Here is a 7,028-nt window from a genome sequence, read left to right on the forward strand (position 1 = left end):
GGTTGGTGGACGGCCACGATAGCCCAACAAGGCTGCGGCGTCAGCAGGGAGGTGGCGGAGTGATGTTTTGGGCCGGAATCATGGGGAGAGAGCTGCTTGGCCCCTTTAGGGTCCCTGAAGGCGTCAAAATTACGTCTGTTAACTACGTGGAATTTCTGACTCAACACTTCTGTCCATGGTACAACAGGAAGAACCGTGCTTTCCGTCAAAAGATCATCTTCATGCATGACAATGCACCATCTCATGCTGCAAGAAATACGTCAACGTCTTTGGCATCTATGGGAATAAAGGGAGAGAAACTGATGGTGTGGCCCCCATGCTCCCCTGACCTCAATCCTATTGAAAACTTGTGGAGCATCGTCAAGCAGAAAATCTACGAAGGTGGGAGGCAGTTCAATTCCAAAGAGCAGCTCTGGCAGGCTATTCTTAGATCCTGCCAAGAAATTCAACCAGAAACTGTACAAAAACTCACAAGTTCAGTGGATGGAAGAATCGTGAAGCTGCTGTTGAACAAAGGGTCCTATGTTAAAATGTAACTTTGTTTTTTATTGAAATAAAGGGTCCTATGTTAAAATGTAACTTGTTTGTCTTTTCTTTGAAATAGCTTTTGATTTCAGTAAATATGACCTCCTAATGCTGTAAATTCTTAAGATGGGCATTTCAGTTCATAAAAACCTATAAAATGTTATAAAACTCTGTTGTGCGTAATAATGTGGAACAGTGCATTTTAAGTTTTTTATTTTTTAAAAATTCTGTGATCATTCGGAGGTTTGTTCAATAAAATTAGAATTCATCAAAATAATGGTTGATGACTTGAAAATTATGCTGACTCATTTTGCATCGACTATTTAGGAAAATCTGAGATAAATGTCACTTGCATAATAATTTGGAACACGGACTGTGTTCCAAATTATTATGCAAATTGTATTTATGTGTCAGAAAGATTAAATTTTTTGTTTTTCAATTAAACTCATGGACGGTATTCCGTGTCAGGGCTCTTTGGATAACTGAGATCAATTTCAGACACCGGTGATGATTACCGGCCAGTTGAGCCCACATTAAGGAGAAACTACTCAAGAATGGCGTTCCACATTATTAAGCAGATGATTTGAAGTTCGCTTTGAGCAGTGGCGGACGCCAACCCACGACCGGTGGGAGAGCTCGGAGGGCGGATGGGCTTTCAAGGAAGCCCCCCAGGCCGGTCCCACTCGCACTTAGAATTTTTTTTTTTTTTGGCTTCCATAATGTACCGGGCGCGGACGCGAAACCCACGCCGGGCAGGAGAGCTCGAAAGGCGGCTAAGCATTCAAGGAAGCACCGTCTGGAGCTTCAGAGCCGTTCCGCCTGACTTTTAACGTAGAGTACCGGGCGCAAACCACTAACTCAAGCCCGGCATGGCAGCTCGAAAGGCGGCTAAGCATTCAAGGAAGCACCGTCTGGAGCTTCAGAGCCGTTCCGCCTGACTTTTAACGTAGAGTACCGGGCGCAAACCACTAACTCAAGCCCGGCATGGCAGCTCGAAAGGCGGCTAAGCATTCAAGGAAGCACCGTCTGGAGCTTCAGAGCCGTTCCGCCTGACTTTTAACGTAGAGTACCGGGCGCAAACCACTAACTCAAGCCCGGCATGGCAGCTCGAAAGGCGGCTAAGCATTCAAGGAAGCACCGTCTGGAGCTTCAGAGCCGTTCCGCCTGACTTTTAACGTAGAGTACCGGGCGCAAACCACTAACTCAAGCCCGGCATGGCAGCTCGAAAGGCGGCTAAGCATTCAAGGAAGCACCGTCTGGAGCTTCAGAGCCGTTCCGCCTGACTTTTAACGTAGAGTACCGGGCGCAAACCACTAACTCAAGCCCGGCATGGCAGCTCGAAAGGCGGCTAAGCATTCAAGGAAGCACCGTCTGGAGCTTCAGAGCCGTTCCGCCTGACTTTTAACGTAGAGTACCGGGCGCAAACCACTAACTCAAGCCCGGCATGGCAGCTCGAAAGGCGGCTAAGCATTCAAGGAAGCACCGTCTGGAGCTTCAGAGCCGTTCCGCCTGACTTTTAACGTAGAGTACCGGGCGCAAACCACTAACTCAAGCCCGGCATGGCAGCTCGAAAGGCGGCTAAGCATTCAAGGAAGCACCGTCTGGAGCTTCAGAGCCGTTCCGCCTGACTTTTAACGTAGAGTACCGGGCGCAAACCACTAACTCAAGCCCGGCATGGCAGCTCGAAAGGCGGCTAAGCATTCAAGGAAGCACCGTCTGGAGCTTCAGAGCCGTTCCGCCTGACTTTTAACGTAGAGTACCGGGCGCAAACCACTAACTCAAGCCCGGCATGGCAGCTCGAAAGGCGGCTAAGCATTCAAGGAAGCACCGTCTGGAGCTTCAGAGCCGTTCCGCCTGACTTTTAACGTAGAGTACCGGGCGCAAACCACTAACTCAAGCCCGGCATGGCAGCTCGAAAGGCGGCTAAGCATTCAAGGAAGCACCGTCTGGAGCTTCAGAGCCGTTCCGCCTGACTTTTAACGTAGAGTACCGGGCGCAAACCACTAACTCAAGCCCGGCATGGCAGCTCGAAAGGCGGCTAAGCATTCAAGGAAGCACCGTCTGGAGCTTCAGAGCCGTTCCGCCTGACTTTTAACGTAGAGTACCGGGCGCAAACCACTAACTCAAGCCCGGCATGGCAGCTCGAAAGGCGGCTAAGCATTCAAGGAAGCACCGTCTGGAGCTTCAGAGCCGTTCCGCCTGACTTTTAACGTAGAGTACCGGGCGCAAACCACTAACTCAAGCCCGGCATGGCAGCTCGAAAGGCGGCTAAGCATTCAAGGAAGCACCGTCTGGAGCTTCAGAGCCGTTCCGCCTGACTTTTAACGTAGAGTACCGGGCGCAAACCACTAACTCAAGCCCGGCATGGCAGCTCGAAAGGCGGCTAAGCATTCAAGGAAGCACCGTCTGGAGCTTCAGAGCCGTTCCGCCTGACTTTTAACGTAGAGTACCGGGCGCAAACCACTAACTCAAGCCCGGCATGGCAGCTCGAAAGGCGGCTAAGCATTCAAGGAAGCACCGTCTGGAGCTTCAGAGCCGTTCCGCCTGACTTTTAACGTAGAGTACCGGGCGCAAACCACTAACTCAAGCCCGGCATGGCAGCTCGAAAGGCGGCTAAGCATTCAAGGAAGCACCGTCTGGAGCTTCAGAGCCGTTCCGCCTGACTTTTAACGTAGAGTACCGGGCGCAAACCACTAACTCAAGCCCGGCATGGCAGCTCGAAAGGCGGCTAAGCATTCAAGGAAGCACCGTCTGGAGCTTCAGAGCCGTTCCGCCTGACTTTTAACGTAGAGTACCGGGCGCAAACCACTAACTCAAGCCCGGCATGGCAGCTCGAAAGGCGGCTAAGCATTCAAGGAAGCACCGTCTGGAGCTTCAGAGCCGTTCCGCCTGACTTTTAACGTAGAGTACCGGGCGCAAACCACTAACTCAAGCCCGGCATGGCAGCTCGAAAGGCGGCTAAGCATTCAAGGAAGCACCGTCTGGAGCTTCAGAGCCGTTCCGCCTGACTTTTAACGTAGAGTACCGGGCGCAAACCACTAACTCAAGCCCGGCATGGCAGCTCGAAAGGCGGCTAAGCATTCAAGGAAGCACCGTCTGGAGCTTCAGAGCCGTTCCGCCTGACTTTTAACGTAGAGTACCGGGCGCAAACCACTAACTCAAGCCCGGCATGGCAGCTCGAAAGGCGGCTAAGCATTCAAGGAAGCACCGTCTGGAGCTTCAGAGCCGTTCCGCCTGACTTTTAACGTAGAGTACCGGGCGCAAACCACTAACTCAAGCCCGGCATGGCAGCTCGAAAGGCGGCTAAGCATTCAAGGAAGCACCGTCTGGAGCTTCAGAGCCGTTCCGCCTGACTTTTAACGTAGAGTACCGGGCGCAAACCACTAACTCAAGCCCGGCATGGCAGCTCGAAAGGCGGCTAAGCATTCAAGGAAGCACCGTCTGGAGCTTCAGAGCCGTTCCGCCTGACTTTTAACGTAGAGTACCGGGCGCAAACCACTAACTCAAGCCCGGCATGGCAGCTCGAAAGGCGGCTAAGCATTCAAGGAAGCACCGTCTGGAGCTTCAGAGCCGTTCCGCCTGACTTTTAACGTAGAGTACCGGGCGCAAACCACTAACTCAAGCCCGGCATGGCAGCTCGAAAGGCGGCTAAGCATTCAAGGAAGCACCGTCTGGAGCTTCAGAGCCGTTCCGCCTGACTTTTAACGTAGAGTACCGGGCGCAAACCACTAACTCAAGCCCGGCATGGCAGCTCGAAAGGCGGCTAAGCATTCAAGGAAGCACCGTCTGGAGCTTCAGAGCCGTTCCGCCTGACTTTTAACGTAGAGTACCGGGCGCAAACCACTAACTCAAGCCCGGCATGGCAGCTCGAAAGGCGGCTAAGCATTCAAGGAAGCACCGTCTGGAGCTTCAGAGCCGTTCCGCCTGACTTTTAACGTAGAGTACCGGGCGCAAACCACTAACTCAAGCCCGGCATGGCAGCTCGAAAGGCGGCTAAGCATTCAAGGAAGCACCGTCTGGAGCTTCAGAGCCGTTCCGCCTGACTTTTAACGTAGAGTACCGGGCGCAAACCACTAACTCAAGCCCGGCATGGCAGCTCGAAAGGCGGCTAAGCATTCAAGGAAGCACCGTCTGGAGCTTCAGAGCCGTTCCGCCTGACTTTTAACGTAGAGTACCGGGCGCAAACCACTAACTCAAGCCCGGCATGGCAGCTCGAAAGGCGGCTAAGCATTCAAGGAAGCACCGTCTGGAGCTTCAGAGCCGTTCCGCCTGACTTTTAACGTAGAGTACCGGGCGCAAACCACTAACTCAAGCCCGGCATGGCAGCTCGAAAGGCGGCTAAGCATTCAAGGAAGCACCGTCTGGAGCTTCAGAGCCGTTCCGCCTGACTTTTAACGTAGAGTACCGGGCGCAAACCACTAACTCAAGCCCGGCATGGCAGCTCGAAAGGCGGCTAAGCATTCAAGGAAGCACCGTCTGGAGCTTCAGAGCCGTTCCGCCTGACTTTTAACGTAGAGTACCGGGCGCAAACCACTAACTCAAGCCCGGCATGGCAGCTCGAAAGGCGGCTAAGCATTCAAGGAAGCACCGTCTGGAGCTTCAGAGCCGTTCCGCCTGACTTTTAACGTAGAGTACCGGGCGCAAACCACTAACTCAAGCCCGGCATGGCAGCTCGAAAGGCGGCTAAGCATTCAAGGAAGCACCGTCTGGAGCTTCAGAGCCGTTCCGCCTGACTTTTAACGTAGAGTACCGGGCGCAAACCACTAACTCAAGCCCGGCATGGCAGCTCGAAAGGCGGCTAAGCATTCAAGGAAGCACCGTCTGGAGCTTCAGAGCCGTTCCGCCTGACTTTTAACGTAGAGTACCGGGCGCAAACCACTAACTCAAGCCCGGCATGGCAGCTCGAAAGGCGGCTAAGCATTCAAGGAAGCACCGTCTGGAGCTTCAGAGCCGTTCCGCCTGACTTTTAACGTAGAGTACCGGGCGCAAACCACTAACTCAAGCCCGGCATGGCAGCTCGAAAGGCGGCTAAGCATTCAAGGAAGCACCGTCTGGAGCTTCAGAGCCGTTCCGCCTGACTTTTAACGTAGAGTACCGGGCGCAAACCACTAACTCAAGCCCGGCATGGCAGCTCGAAAGGCGGCTAAGCATTCAAGGAAGCACCGTCTGGAGCTTCAGAGCCGTTCCGCCTGACTTTTAACGTAGAGTACCGGGCGCAAACCACTAACTCAAGCCCGGCATGGCAGCTCGAAAGGCGGCTAAGCATTCAAGGAAGCACCGTCTGGAGCTTCAGAGCCGTTCCGCCTGACTTTTAACGTAGAGTACCGGGCGCAAACCACTAACTCAAGCCCGGCATGGCAGCTCGAAAGGCGGCTAAGCATTCAAGGAAGCACCGTCTGGAGCTTCAGAGCCGTTCCGCCTGACTTTTAACGTAGAGTACCGGGCGCAAACCACTAACTCAAGCCCGGCATGGCAGCTCGAAAGGCGGCTAAGCATTCAAGGAAGCACCGTCTGGAGCTTCAGAGCCGTTCCGCCTGACTTTTAACGTAGAGTACCGGGCGCAAACCACTAACTCAAGCCCGGCATGGCAGCTCGAAAGGCGGCTAAGCATTCAAGGAAGCACCGTCTGGAGCTTCAGAGCCGTTCCGCCTGACTTTTAACGTAGAGTACCGGGCGCAAACCACTAACTCAAGCCCGGCATGGCAGCTCGAAAGGCGGCTAAGCATTCAAGGAAGCACCGTCTGGAGCTTCAGAGCCGTTCCGCCTGACTTTTAACGTAGAGTACCGGGCGCAAACCACTAACTCAAGCCCGGCATGGCAGCTCGAAAGGCGGCTAAGCATTCAAGGAAGCACCGTCTGGAGCTTCAGAGCCGTTCCGCCTGACTTTTAACGTAGAGTACCGGGCGCAAACCACTAACTCAAGCCCGGCATGGCAGCTCGAAAGGCGGCTAAGCATTCAAGGAAGCACCGTCTGGAGCTTCAGAGCCGTTCCGCCTGACTTTTAACGTAGAGTACCGGGCGCAAACCACTAACTCAAGCCCGGCATGGCAGCTCGAAAGGCGGCTAAGCATTCAAGGAAGCACCGTCTGGAGCTTCAGAGCCGTTCCGCCTGACTTTTAACGTAGAGTACCGGGCGCAAACCACTAACTCAAGCCCGGCATGGCAGCTCGAAAGGCGGCTAAGCATTCAAGGAAGCACCGTCTGGAGCTTCAGAGCCGTTCCGCCTGACTTTTAACGTAGAGTACCGGGCGCAAACCACTAACTCAAGCCCGGCATGGCAGCTCGAAAGGCGGCTAAGCATTCAAGGAAGCACCGTCTGGAGCTTCAGAGCCGTTCCGCCTGACTTTTAACGTAGAGTACCGGGCGCAAACCACTAACTCAAGCCCGGCATGGCAGCTCGAAAGGCGGCTAAGCATTCAAGGAAGCACCGTCTGGAGCTTCAGAGCCGTTCCGCCTGACTTTTAACGTAGAGTACCGGGCGCAAACCACTAACTCAAGCCCGG

Source organism: Syngnathus typhle, linkage group LG13 (assembly GCF_033458585.1).
Source record: "Syngnathus typhle isolate RoL2023-S1 ecotype Sweden linkage group LG13, RoL_Styp_1.0, whole genome shotgun sequence".
Lineage (NCBI taxonomy): Eukaryota > Metazoa > Chordata > Actinopteri > Syngnathiformes > Syngnathidae > Syngnathus > Syngnathus typhle.